The sequence below is a fragment of the Bidens hawaiensis genome, unplaced genomic scaffold, assembly GCF_021521415.1.
Source record: "Bidens hawaiensis isolate Kalapana, Puna unplaced genomic scaffold, B.hawaiensis_p1.1 tig00048168_1, whole genome shotgun sequence".
Classification (NCBI taxonomy): Eukaryota; Viridiplantae; Streptophyta; class Magnoliopsida; order Asterales; family Asteraceae; genus Bidens; species Bidens hawaiensis.
The window spans coordinates 1-14,012 of NW_027498620.1; the positions used below are offsets into that span (position 1 = coordinate 1).

The 14,012-nt window shown below is 38.8% G+C and overlaps 1 pseudogene across 1 annotated transcript; it reads left to right on the plus strand.

Moving 5' to 3' along the window:
• The first annotated feature begins 8,953 nt into the window (after nucleotides 1–8,953).
• Nucleotides 8,954–11,144, plus strand: LOC143597362 (putative NAC domain-containing protein 94; annotated as a pseudogene). The gene is made up of 3 exons (XR_013146890.1): nucleotides 8,954–9,137; nucleotides 9,744–10,048; nucleotides 10,228–11,144. The product of XR_013146890.1 is annotated as a putative NAC domain-containing protein 94 (transcript).
• The last annotated feature ends 2,868 nt before the right edge of the window (nucleotides 11,145–14,012 follow it).

Sequence of the window (14,012 nt, forward strand, 5' to 3'; positions counted from 1 at the left end):
CGGCAAAACCCGCATAAAACCAAAAAACGGCAAACCTTCACACAAGTCACTTGAAGGGGAAAAGTTCAGTCCCACTAAATGAAAGTGCCGGTCTATCCGCATGAATCATGAGAGGAAACTGAACACTAACCTATTAACAACCGCGCGTCGAACGGTTACTCAAACATAATTTCTAACAAAAGGATGAGGAAAACCTACACGCAGGTCAGATATAGGTAAAGTTTAGCCATCCTACTAAGTGCAAGTGACGGTCCTACCCGCACAATCACGAAAGAGGAAGCAAAACTTTAACCTATTATCTACCACGTTCAAAGGTTAACTTATCCTAAACACTTAGAAATTTCAAAAAAGGATGAAGAAAACCTACACGCAGGTCAGATATAGGTAAAGTTTAGCCATCCTACTAAGTGCAAGTGACGGTCCTACCCGCACAATCACGAAAGAGGAAGCAAAACTTCACACCTATTATCTACTACGTTCAAAGGTTAACTTATTCTACACTTGGAAAATTGCTAATTTAAACTAAAGTATGCAAGTCATATAACGTTGATAAAGCAAGGAATCCAGAGAAAGTAGCGGTCTTACCCGCACAAAGATTTATATTTCATAATATTCATTACATGAATGGCCGGGTAACTACCCGCCTACAAGAAAATAAATCTATACAAGCTAAATCTATCCTAGCAGTGGGAAGGGATCTTCAGGATCAAGCTTCAGGGCCACTTCCACTTGGACCAGCACCATCAGTAGATCGTGGCAGTTCAAGGAAAGCTTTAAGGATAGCTAACCCATCATCAGCAGCAGCAACTTGGTTCACCTTCTCCACCACCGGATGCGGGAAGACGGCATACTGATTCACTGCTTGGTCGTAAACAGCTTCAGTATCAACATTGTACAAAGGGAAGTTGGAAGGTGGGATGCCTTTCTCAACGAACCCTAGACCAAGCAGGAAGCCGACCTTTTCCCCATCCTCGTGAGAAGCGTTGAGGGCTGCGCTCATAGCATCATCATAAGAGGTCTCTGAGAAGACCCGATGCACAACCTACAAGAAAATATACAAGTGTCAAAACCTTTTCTATTTACAAAGAAAAGCGTAAAGACATGAAAAACATACCTGAGACAACGCTTCTCGAAGAAGCCATTCTTTGGCAACCAGAGCTTCTTGGAGGGCAGCTTGAGCTTCGTTACGGGCGCGTTCGGCTTCACTCTTGTTGAGGTTGGCAAGCAACACTTCTTTAGCCGCATCCTCTTCGACGCCCTTTAGCTTCCGCTCAGTATGGTCAAGCACCCCCCTCTGGTCCAAGATCTCCTGGAGCTTTTTGGCGTCTTCCATCGCCAAGGCATCATGAGCCTGCTGGAGAGCCTCTAATTTGGCTTTAAGCTCTTCATTCTCCACGCGTAGAGGCTCAGCAACAGCTTCAGCCTTGGTGGCCCTCTCGGTTGCGTTCCTTGCAGTTTCCTTAGCCAGCCGAAGCTGTTCATTAACAGCTTGGCAGCCTTGGAACGGGCCTCGAGTCGAGCCTGAACTTCAACCTCGAGGGCCTTGAAGGCCTTCTCCTTTTCCGCAGCCACTGCGGAAAGCCTTTGGTTCTCCCCCCCGGACAGCCCGCGCCTGACCCACTTCTTTAAGGCGAGCTGCTTTTAACTTGTCGTTTTCACGACAAAGCAGCTCGACGCGCGGCTGCATCCGGGCCAGGAGAACCCGAAGCTCATTGGTTAGCCTACCCTCCTGGTAGCTAGCCATGGCTTCCCCCAACGCACCACTGGGAGCAGCGTGACGAGCCCATTCCACGCACTCCACAGGGGTGCGAAGGGTTGTTCCTCGGCGAATGTTCCATCGTGGAACATACACTTCATTGGAATCCGACACTGCAAAAAACATAAAGCAGTTAGGAAAAGATGATAAAGAAAAAATATATATAAAATGGGCCAAAAGAACCCTACGCACCTGTTAGGGTCAATAACAGGCCGATAGCCGCCGAACCCATCACCTGAACCCAAGGGAAATCCATCCAAAAGGTCAGGCAGATGGGAAGGAGGCAGAGATTGGAGGGAAGCCCCATGCATACCTGAAGGTTCGGCCGTCGTTGCCGATGACGGAGGCATGGTAGAAGCCGCCGCGGTCGCCGCCGCGGAATCCGCAGCAAAAGTAACCACCGGCTCGGTGAAAGATGCGGTAAAAATAGCACTCACAGCCGGCGGTGACGTCATCACAGCTGGAACAGTCGGCTCAAAGGAGTGAGCAACTGAACCAGCGGAAGCAGGCGCAGGCGCCTGGGTCGTCGCCTCAGGTAGGCTGACCGGGCCTACCGTCATTGGCGGGAAGGTACTCCTCTGCGCTCCACCCTGGAATGCGTCAACATCCACGCCTGCACAAAGAAGATAAGTGTTAAATGATATTAAGCTATGAAGATAAAAGCTAAAGGAAGTTGTACTTACGGGTTTTCTTGAGCCTAAAGGTACGGAGAGGCGGGGACGAACCCGATGGAGCCGGCCTTTTTGCGCCGCTCACCGTCGTCTTCTTGGGCTCTCCGGAGGTGACAGTCGCAGCCTCCGGAGCGGTGGTTTTATCACCACCGGGATTCCCCGCCACCTCTTCGCTCTCGGTCTCCGAATCAGACCGAGGCGCCGGATCGGCAGTGGAGGCCACCTTCTCCTTCCCCTTCCCGCTGTAGATTCGAGATCACGAGACGACATCTTGCAAAAAGAAAGAAGAAAACGATTTCAAGAGAATGCTCGACTGAAAGATGAGTATTCGCCGGAAATCGTTCTTAAGATGAAGAGAAGAGTGAAAGTGTGGATTACAAAGAACCCTCTCCCCCTTTATATACTAATCGCAATTAATGCGATGAATTTAATGCGGAAGAGAGAGAAATTGAAGGTGCAATGAAACTATGACACGTGGCAAAAAGCAAGCTGGCAACAGCTGTTGAAAGGACGCGTACCATTAATTTCGCGGCCACGCGCCCGAAAAATCGTGCCCACGCGCCTGAAAAAGCGTCTGGAATGACCATGTACTGTCACGTCACCATAACTTCCTGCACGTCCTGACACAGTCAGAAGAAACCGTCGCACGACGTTTCAGAGGTTTGGACTGTTCTTATCCTTTCACCAACTCTTCGAATTTCAAAATTCAAAAAGATTCAAAAGTAAGCGGGAAGATACCCCTTACCTTGGCAACCAAGTAACCGTAAGACGGATGCGGGTACAGTGTTAAGGCAAAACCCTTCACATACCTAGCACCCGCAGGGAATTGAAGCCAAGAATAACTTGGCAACCAAGTAACCGTAAGACGGATGCGGGTACAGTGTTAAGGCAAAACCCTTCACATACCTAGCACCCGCAGGGAATTGAAGCCAAGAATAACTTGGCAACCAAGTAACCGTAAGACGGATGCGGGTACAGTGTTAAGGCAAAACCCTTCACATACCTAGCACCCGCAGGGAATTGAAGCCAAGAATACCTCGGCAACCAAGTAACTATAAGACGGGTGCGGGGTACAGTGTTAAGGCAAAACCCTTCACATACCTAGCACCGGCAGGGAATTGACGCCAGGAATACCTTGGAAGTAAAGTAACCGTAAGACGAGCGGGTAGAGTGTCAAGGCAAAACCCTTCACATACCTAGCGCTCCTCTGGGAATTGAAACCAAGAAGGATCTTCTGGGCAATGCTTACGGAAACGGAAATAACATCCCCGCATAGCGGGAACGTCGAGAACTACATTGTTTGAAGCTCCAGGATGGAATTGATGGTTTTAACATAATTGATCACTATGTTCAAAACTACCAAAACCCCATGGAGAATCCACACAAGTGGGACTCAACGCTCCTGACTTGCGAGGAGGTTACAGACCTACCCGCATCATACCCAAAGATCAAGCAGGAATCTCGGGAATTTCTGCAAGTGACAAGGACTTCCGCGGGAAGAATCCCCATGGAAAACCTTAAAAAACCCTTTTCAAAACCCTTTAAGTCCAAAAGTTCACCTCACTTTACTAAACACTTATGAAAAGAACATTGGACTGGGGGGACTTGAAGAGGTAGGTCCCAGCAGAGCCCAGTTGGACCCGCAAGACTCACCTTGAAGAGGGGCGTCTGCGCAGAAACCAACTGGATCCGCAGGACCCACCATGCTCAGAGACGTGACGTCCTTACGCGCAGTACGCAAGCTGTTCCCGCAAGAAATGCCTCCCAATGGTGAAGGACTCCGCCTGTTCCCGCAGCTTCGGATACAAGCCATCAGGGAAGGCCACCCGCGCAGCAAGGCTACACGCACAAGGCACTTAGCTCTCAATCACTCAGTGTCACCTGAAGGAATGAGCAAAGCCTGGGAACAATCCCGCACAAGGGCGGGAGGGGGAATACTCCCGCCCAAATAAGCCAGTCCGTACGATACGGGAAGATCTTCTGTACTGTTACCTGACGAGGTATGGGCAAAAGATCTGACTAAAGATACGACAGCTTATTGACAACAGTATGGCGAGCAGCATGCTCCTATACTGTATGTCACTATTAGCCGCTGCCTACTCACCAACTCCCTGTCATACCACGTGCATAGCGGAAGTTGGTGGAAAAGGAATAGTACACAGCAGGCCTGGTCACTATCAGCCGCTGCCTACCCACCAACTACCAGCAGGGCACATGCGTAGGCCACTGTTGGTGGAACAGGAATACTATTGCAGCCGGCCACACCTCCTTGGAAACCAACTTCGGCTATAAATACCACAAATGGTATGATCATCATATCTTATCACATTATCATCATATTTATACCTGATATCTGCTCTAGCAATCTCTTAATATACGTTTTATATTTAAAGAACAATCTAGTCTGATTCTCACGCCGGAGGGTGGTCACAAGGAGGAACCCCCCCCTTCTCAGTGACAAGCTCACGGTGTCTGTTTTGCAGGTTATCAGAAGAACCATCTTTACCGGGTCTAACCCCTCGTGGGAAACATCTATCTAACCCCCAGGTTACCCGTAATCCGCCCGGGGTCCGGTTAGTGTTTCTTCAAGGGCCGTCTATGAGATTTCGGGTGTACCGAACTAATACTAAAAAAAAGCATAGATATTTGTTTTCCCTTATTTACTAATTGCTAGGCCACTTGTTTATGAGGGCCTTATTACTTACTCATATTGGTTACAGGTCTGATTACTTATAGGGCCCTAAAATGGTCTATTATAAAAAGAGTGAGCTATATAGTTATAAAAATGGCCAATGTATATAATTTAAAATTTTCGGGGCCTTCTTGATAACGGGTACTCAACGATGGCTGAGGTCAGACTACCTTCTGGACTGGCCCTGCTTTTTTGGCATGGTCTTTGTCTTGATATTCTTTCAATATATATCTTGTGTTAGGAATATGGCATTCACTTAGAAGGTTGATATTTTAACACTTGATCAACAAATTTTTGTCAACATGACCGTCAATTTCACACTTTGAATTAATGCTTCCATAAAATTTAGACAGTGTCTTGAATAACTAAAATTCGTTTTTAAGTAATGCAGCAAAGACAATCATCTTAATCGTTAGACTATGTGTAATGGAGAGACAGGGGTGAGGGTTCACTCTGTGCTAACTCACCCTACTTTTGATTATTAAACCCTTACAACCGGTTGAAGAGGAGACACCAAAGGGTATCACCACATTGGGCGCTAGGCTGTTAACGACGCCAAGGGGGAAAGAGGGAGGACCTACATCCAATTCGAAACAGTCAATCTCATCCTACTTGTGATTATTAAACCATTTCAATCGGTTAAAGAGGAGGCGTCAAAGGGTGTAGAGCCCCTTTGGGCGCTAGGTTGTTAACGGCACAAGGGAGAAAAAATGTAGGTCCACATCCAATTCCAACAAAGCAAAAGACCCCACTCATATTTTATATAAAATAATTAAATAGTGACTGTTATTCATTTAAACAATTACATGTTTTTATATTAAAAAGTTGGTGAATGCACATCCGCCTATGTGACATACGCTGGCATGTGATACTTTTTGTTAGTGAAAGTCTTTCTACTATGTATGGTCTTATAACTTTAAACTTTAGGATTGATCTATACCCGAGTATATCCAAGTATAAACCAATTAAATTTGTAATATCCAATTAATTAATTAATTACAATTACTAAATATACCAAGGTATGAACAAAACAGTATGATCGACTTAATTAATCCGGTAGTAAAAACAATGGTAAGCGATGGATCCTTTTTCAATCACATGATAGAATGATGTCAAGAATTCGTTAATTTAAAACTACTTAAGCTTACTTGATATTAAAGTCAAAAACTAAAGTAAGAAATTAAACCACTAATTGCTCACACTATCACACTAATCACTATAACGTACCCTTAATAATTGGATTATATTAACTTTTTGAACGAGAATCTAATCTATTCCTAATAAAATCACACCAATATGTCCACCATAGGCTCGAACCCTCGGCCTACTTAAATTATCGAGTCATTGTGTTAAGTTATTGATGATTATTTTTGTTTATTATTGTGCACATTGCTTAATAGTAATGGCTTGATCACTCATAGATGGTTCGTGTATGAGTCAAGTATAAATAAGGTTATGTATTAGCTTAATTTATGTGGTTTTCAATTTTCGGGTTTTTTTTAATGACATCTTTTGTATATAAACAAAAAGCAACGGAAATGACTGTAACTCAAAACATTACAAGGTTACAAAAAATTAAGAAAGAAAAATTAAAGTTACACCAATTATATATGCCAAGTAATTGTTGGGTCATTTGCTCTACTTTTTAACCATAAATCACAACATCTACTAAATGTGTTTGTATATAGCATACGAATAGTAAGTGTGAAGAAACAAATGGCCAAATAGTAATTCACTAATTCATCGTATACATTATAATTTCTACTATATCTATTATTATCATGTAGGTCTTTGAGATATATAGGCGGTAGCCCATTGAATAAATCTTTAAAACAAGTTTAAGTATAATGCAAGGGGAATCTTGACTGGTGCAAATGGCCCTTAACATATTCATATAATCCTGACAAATCAGTGGAATAGAAGCTTTGAAGGAATGGAATAGAAACTGCATTATTCGATACTTGAGTTATTAAATCATTAAAAAAGATTCCTAAATTTTATGAACATGAATAAAAATACAAGATTTAGACTATGTGTGTGCATAGAATTTGGCAGGTAAATATATATATAATTTTGAGCTATTGAGGGTTTCCAAAGTCCGCATTTACACAACTCACAGACCCCAAACCAAAGCTCATTAAACAAAGCATTAAACACCTCTTCTTGGAGTTTTGCTTTGTCTTTATCTGCTTATCATATATTTTGGATATATTTATTACTTTCATGAGATTAATATTAAGTAGTTGGTGACAATTAGTTAATTTATAATCAAAATCATTATCCCAACAAACCAAACTAAGCTCTTGAGATTCATCAATTTGGACTTTGAAACATGACCCCATAAAAGGGTTGCATGGATACATGCATTAAAGTTAGATGTGGAGTCTTTTTCTCCCAAAAAGACCAAAGAAATTAATAATTAATATTATTGATGGTGCCTTCAAATTAATATAGTTTCTTTACCTAGAAATGAAATTTTCTATTTGAAAATGAAAATGATGTAGTTCCTATGCCTAGATATCAAATGATGTTTGCTTAAATGCTTTTTGATGTCAAGGAAAGATGACATTACACTGAAGGAGAGACGAAATATATGTATTATCGTGTAAAACTGACAAAAATGAGTTTTGTGACTTTTGAGTGAAAGAATGAGAAAAGAAGAGATGAGTTTATGCTTAATTTTGTTACGTTATGAGACAACAGTTTTAATAGCTGCTTACGTGACAACGCCTTTTAGACCATTATAATTTTTATAGCCGTTCTTAATCTTTAAACATAATTTTGTTTTCGTGGTCCCAAATCATTTTCTTGTTTTCATTGTTCTCTCTATTCCATGTCTTAATATATTTGAAATCAGATTTTTTAAAACTAAATATAGTACACTCAATGACATAACACATATAGTACACTCAGTGAGAGCATTCTCAACAGTTTCTATCTCTATCTTTATAATTACATTAAAAACACTATATTTTCTTTCTCATATACAATTAAATAATTTTTTTTAATCTCTTTATCATTATCTGATCTCTCCTCCACTAACAACTACTTTTAAATATATTAAAAAATAAATAGAACATGAACAATGTTCCTTCAAATTTACTCAAAATTTACCAAGCGCTTAAAATTTCACTCTTCTTCACTCATAATAACTTACAATCCTTTTTAGTTTTTTAATAATTTATCTCATAAAAATTTTAAAGAAACTGTTGAGAATGCTCTAACAACTATAAGCATTGTTTATATGAATCATTTAATTAAAAGACATGATAAATTTGAATACCAAATTTATGAATCATTTAGTTAAGTCATAAAAGTCACATTAATATTAGCTTGATGGTTTCCAAATTAATAACCTTGTTCTTGAAGACAAAAATATTGATAAAATAAACCACCATGACTTAAATGGAGTGTTTCTTTTTTTCGAACTGTAAATGGAGTGTTTCTTGGTAGTTGTTTTTTCTTTTCAAACAATAATTTTAATAATAATATTTTTCCATTTCTCTTAAACGTACTATTTTTGGGTTAATACAGCAAGATCTTAGCAAAACCAGCTCCTTTAAGGTCACCTAAAAAAACGGCTGATCCTTCGGAAGTAGACCCTATTTAGGAAGCATATCTTCATCATCATCTCCTTGTCTTCATGCTTCATAAATACCAAACCCTAAAACAAAGAAACCCTATTTTTCAGTTCATCTCTCACACTGATCATATATTACTACTTTTATCATCATTTGATTTATGGGTTTTGCTTAGTTTAGTAGTTAGTGTTCAAGATCATTGTGTTTATTATTTCTTTCAAATTTTTGAGTAGGATTTAGAAAGTTTGATAATATGGAGGAGAGAAGTGAAAATGGTGAGAAAATTGAGGAAATCATGTTGCCAGGTTTTAGGGTTTCATCCTACTGATGAGGAGCTTGTTGGGTTTTATTTAAAAAGAAGATCCAACAAAGGCCACTCTCCATTGAACTCATCAAGCAGTTAGATATCTACAAACATGATCCATGGGATCTTCCAAGTGTGGTTCATTTTCTTGGTTGCATGATTTGCTTCCCATGATTTCAATATTCTTATTTTCTTTTTTTTTCAAGATAATGGTTGACAAATGACAAGATTGCAACTTTTAAGATATCTTTAACAAATGTAGAGTTAATCTTCCAAGTATATATGCATGGTTCATGTTCTTGTTTTTTCTCATGATTTCAAGATTAGTTATTTTTAATTACCTAAGATCTATGTTCTCTTTCTTCTTGAAATATATTATAGTGGTTGACAAGATTGTAACTTTATTTTCTTTAGCAAATTTTGAGTTGATCTTCTAAGTATGGTTCATGTTCTTGTTTTTTATCTCATGATTTCAAGATTTTTAATTTTTTTAGTCATAAAGATTTGTGCTCTCTCTCTTCATGAGATATATTATAGGGGTTGACAAGATTGTAACTTTATTTTCTTACAAATTTAGAGTTGATCTTCCAAGTGTGGTTTATGATTGTTATTGCTTGTATCTCATGATTTCAAGATTAGGTTTTTGTAATTACCAAGATTTGTGTTCTCTTTCTTCATGAGATATATATTATAGTGGTTGAAAAGATTGTGACTTTATTTTCTTCTTTTTCAAATGTAGAGTTGGCTATGACTGGAGAAAAAGAATGGTACTTTTACTGTCCAAGGGACCGGAAATACCGCAACAGTGCACGGCCAAACCGTGTAACCGGAGCAGGATTTTGGAAAGCCACGGGTACAGACCGACCGATCAATGCATCCGAGGGTTCAAAATGCATTGGATTGAAGAAATCCCTTGTGTTCTACAAAGGGAGAGCTGCAAAGGGTGTCAAAACCGACTGGATGATGCACGAATTTCGATTACCCTCTCTCATTGATCATAACACTCCTAGCAAGCGCTTCCTAGAAAAAACTATTCCTGCCAATGTAATTAATTAGAACTTCTAACTCCTATCTTTTCTTGTTACACAACCATTTATAAGTAGATTACATATATATTATCATATCTAAGACATTAAGTTCTTTGATCTAAAATGAAGTTAGTAAATAGTAATATTTAGTAGTTGTAACACTATTAAGCTAATTTTCGCTTTCAAAATGTGCAGGACGCATGGGCGATCTGTCGAATATTCAAGAAAGCAAGCTCAACCGCGCAAAGAACCTTTTCTCATTCTTGGGTATCTCCAATCTTGCAAGAAACCCCTTCTTCTGATCACAACATCTTTACCCAACATGGCATTTCCAGCAATGACTTGCAACATTCATCCATCACTAGCTTCTCAGCTAATACTGCTTGCAACAACATGTCTCTTTACAAACCTTTTAATATTGACCAAACATCACCTACACTTACCACTATCAACAAAAATCGCCCTCAAAATTCGATTTCTGGCAGTGAAGACCTTACATATTCCACAAGCTATTTCTATCCATGTTTGTTCCAAGAGCCAAACTATGGTTCCAAATCATCAACAGTTGATGTGTCATCTTTGCTACTTAACATGCCTAATTCCATTTTTGGAGATTTTGATAAGTCAGAGGGTTTGGAGTACATCACAAATGGGTTGCACCAAGATCATCAACAATATTACAATGGTTGTTGCTTCTCAATCACTAATGAAGTCCAAGAAAATTGTGTGAATAATATTATTCAAGATCATGAAGGGCCAGCTGGCATGACAACGATAGAACGATCCGACCGACGATGGTGTTGACAGGCGTTTTGAGGACCAATGGGGGAGATCATCTAATGGTGGTTACCCTTTTCTGAGCTTGCCATTGGGTTTGCAAGATGCATGGAAATCTAGTTTTCTTTGTGATTCCTCTAGTGAGATTTCAAGTGGTTTTTCAACTACTAACAAGTGCTATGTATGACTTTAAATCTTATTAGTTAGTTATTAGCTAGTTAATGGTTTGACATAGAGTAGAAGCACTCTTGTAGCTTGTTTTTTTCATTCTTGTAGTTCTGATTTCTAAGTTTTGTTTCAACCAATCAATTAAGTTCATGTATTTTAGGAGCTTTTTTGAAGTTTAATAAAAATGAATAATGTTTTGTAGAAATATTCCTCAACTAGATCATCATCATCATCATCATCATCATCATCATCATCATCATCATCATCATCATCATCGTACTCAGTAAATCCCACAAATAGCAAAGCTATGGTAGGGTCTGAGAAGGGTAAGATATAGACAACCTTACCGCTAGATATTGTTTCATATAATTATTTTGATATTAGATTTGCCATGCTTTCCCACCCTAGTTCATCTTCTTCTTCTTCTATTTTTTTTTCCCACCATTTTCCTCCAATCCTTCCCACAAAACTCAAAATCTGAACTTGGTTTTTCACTTGCCAAATGGAGAAGCAAGTAATGCACAATTTTCTTTAAAGAAAAACTTATTTGGAAGCATAAAGCATATATTTGATTCATGAAATAGAATAATTACTTAAAAAAATGCATATCTGGTCCCCTTGTCCTCCATCACAATTTCTACGCAGCAAATGGATTTGTTTCTACACAAAGTGACCCTTGGTCATTTCTTGTTCGAAAATATAGTATTACTTACAAGTCATTGTTGTCTGTGTGTTAGCACATGTACATGCTGCTAATTCACTTTCCAGGCGACCAACATAACTTTATAATATTAGCCTTGTTTGTTTTCCTTTCATCAAATCCAAACCTTATTTATGTTGCATATATGCTTTCCCAACCAAACATAAATCACTTTATATTATTCTGTCTAGTAAACTATAAATTTCATGGTATATATATTTTCATATTTCCGTGGACACTCAAGTATAGTTGTGAAGTTCGGACAAGTTCCTCAGAATAGGGGGATGGACTCAAAATGTATTAAAAGTTCATAAACAAGGGGGGGGGGGGTGGTGGTCAAAATTTCAACCGAAAACGGGTAGATTTACGCTTTATATATACAAATTTTCGGACGAAAAATAGGTAAATTTACAATATTGCACAGAAAAAAGGGTCGGGCCCACCCCTGGCCCTCACTAAGCTTCGCTCTTGCTCAAGTATAGAGGTTTAGTAAAAAGATAGCTTAAATTGACATACTATAGTACTCTCATATGGGAGTACGATTCTTCCAAATTGACATACATACATACTTGTAATTGAGTGTGTATATAGTGATGAAATCTTTTTAGAACCAATAAATTGTTGAGAACTGCGAGAGAACCGTATAATACACATATAGATGGCATATTATGATAAATCAAAGTAGTGGGAGAGAAAAATGTGGTGGGTACATAACCGTTTTATGTATCACAATCATAGCAACAAGTACACGTGTTATGCAGTTCTCAACATTTTCTTGGTTCTCATTTGAAGATCTTCCTACATGTGCGCACACACAGTTTTCATTTATGTGCATGCATCCACATACATATAATACTATGCTATCATGTGTGTGTATGTACACATACTCTGTTCACATACATACAAATTGATACAATGGTGTACTTATGCATGTGCGTATACTATGTAAACATATATGATGAATATACACGTGTGCATGTACAAATTAGAGTGAGAAACTTAGGATTCTTATAGAAAGTCTCATGTTTGATTTTGGCAAATTTCAACTATTTAGGGGCGTGGTTTAACGATTAGAAAAAAATATATATTTTGAATATGAAGGATACTTGAAAACTTACTTTAATATTTTAAGGAATTGATTAGGACTATTGAAAAATGGGAATTATGCATGGGGGAATGCATGCATGTACTACAATTGACTCTTGGCATTGGTGGCTTTGACCAAATTTATAAAAATGAGGCTTACTTACATTTTCAAGACATATATTAACATTGTTTAGTTTGACAATAAAATGAAGACAAAAAGAAAGTCAGCAAAGATTTATTGTCAAAAGCCATCGATTCGTTCAAACTTCAAAATCCAAAATATTCAATTAAGAGCTTTCATATTTCTCCCTATGTTAAGAAAATATTATAAAAGTACACAAGTGGGATTAGGTTTGCACCCAACATTAATTATCTTTTGTTCATAAGGCTGTATGTGGTGGACGTTAACGTATGGCATCCCACCCCTCGCATAAGCTGATGGTGTCCTTAACCCGCAACAAGCCTAGACACTAACCATGAAGGCCCTTCCTCCGTTAACACAATTAATAGCACCCAACATGCCGATTATATATAAGTAGGGCCCACCCCATAACAAGCAATCAAACTTTATTTATTTTTAGCTAACCTACAACACGTTAGTTAATGGGTTAGTTAGTGAACGGGTTAAGCCTATGTGATGCTGGTGTGACATGATATTTATTAACCCAAACACATAATCTAAGTGTTTTAACTCTTAAAGTAGTTGGAGGATTTACACGAATTATTAGAAAAAAGTATGTAACGACAGTATAATATGTTATAAACTAAATGTCACACGCAAGGGCCGATAAGTGAGAATATGTTCGCATTCTATAAAACCGAATTCGATTCTACTAAGCTTACCAAAAGAATCTATTCTCAAATGTACATCATGTGAAAGCATCTCTAAGTGGAGTTGTGGCACTATGTAAGAACATAACGATATCCGGTTACAAACACATATGATATAATCTTACATATGGCTGGGCCCACATAAAAGACCAAGGATGACTCAAGCCCAATCTGATTGCAACTTGAAGAAGATGCAATTGACAAGTTGGCAAGTTGCTCAACAAAGTCCATTCAAGTAAGAGATCCGGCCCATAAATTAAACTAGCAACAACCGGTTGGGTTTCAAAAACACCCAGCCCATTAAGGCTGGTAACTTTTGTCAAGATGGTGATTGTAAAGATCGAATGTTACAACAAGGACCAATAAACAAGAACATGTTCTATTTCATCTTCCATCATTAAAATTTGGTGGAGAATTT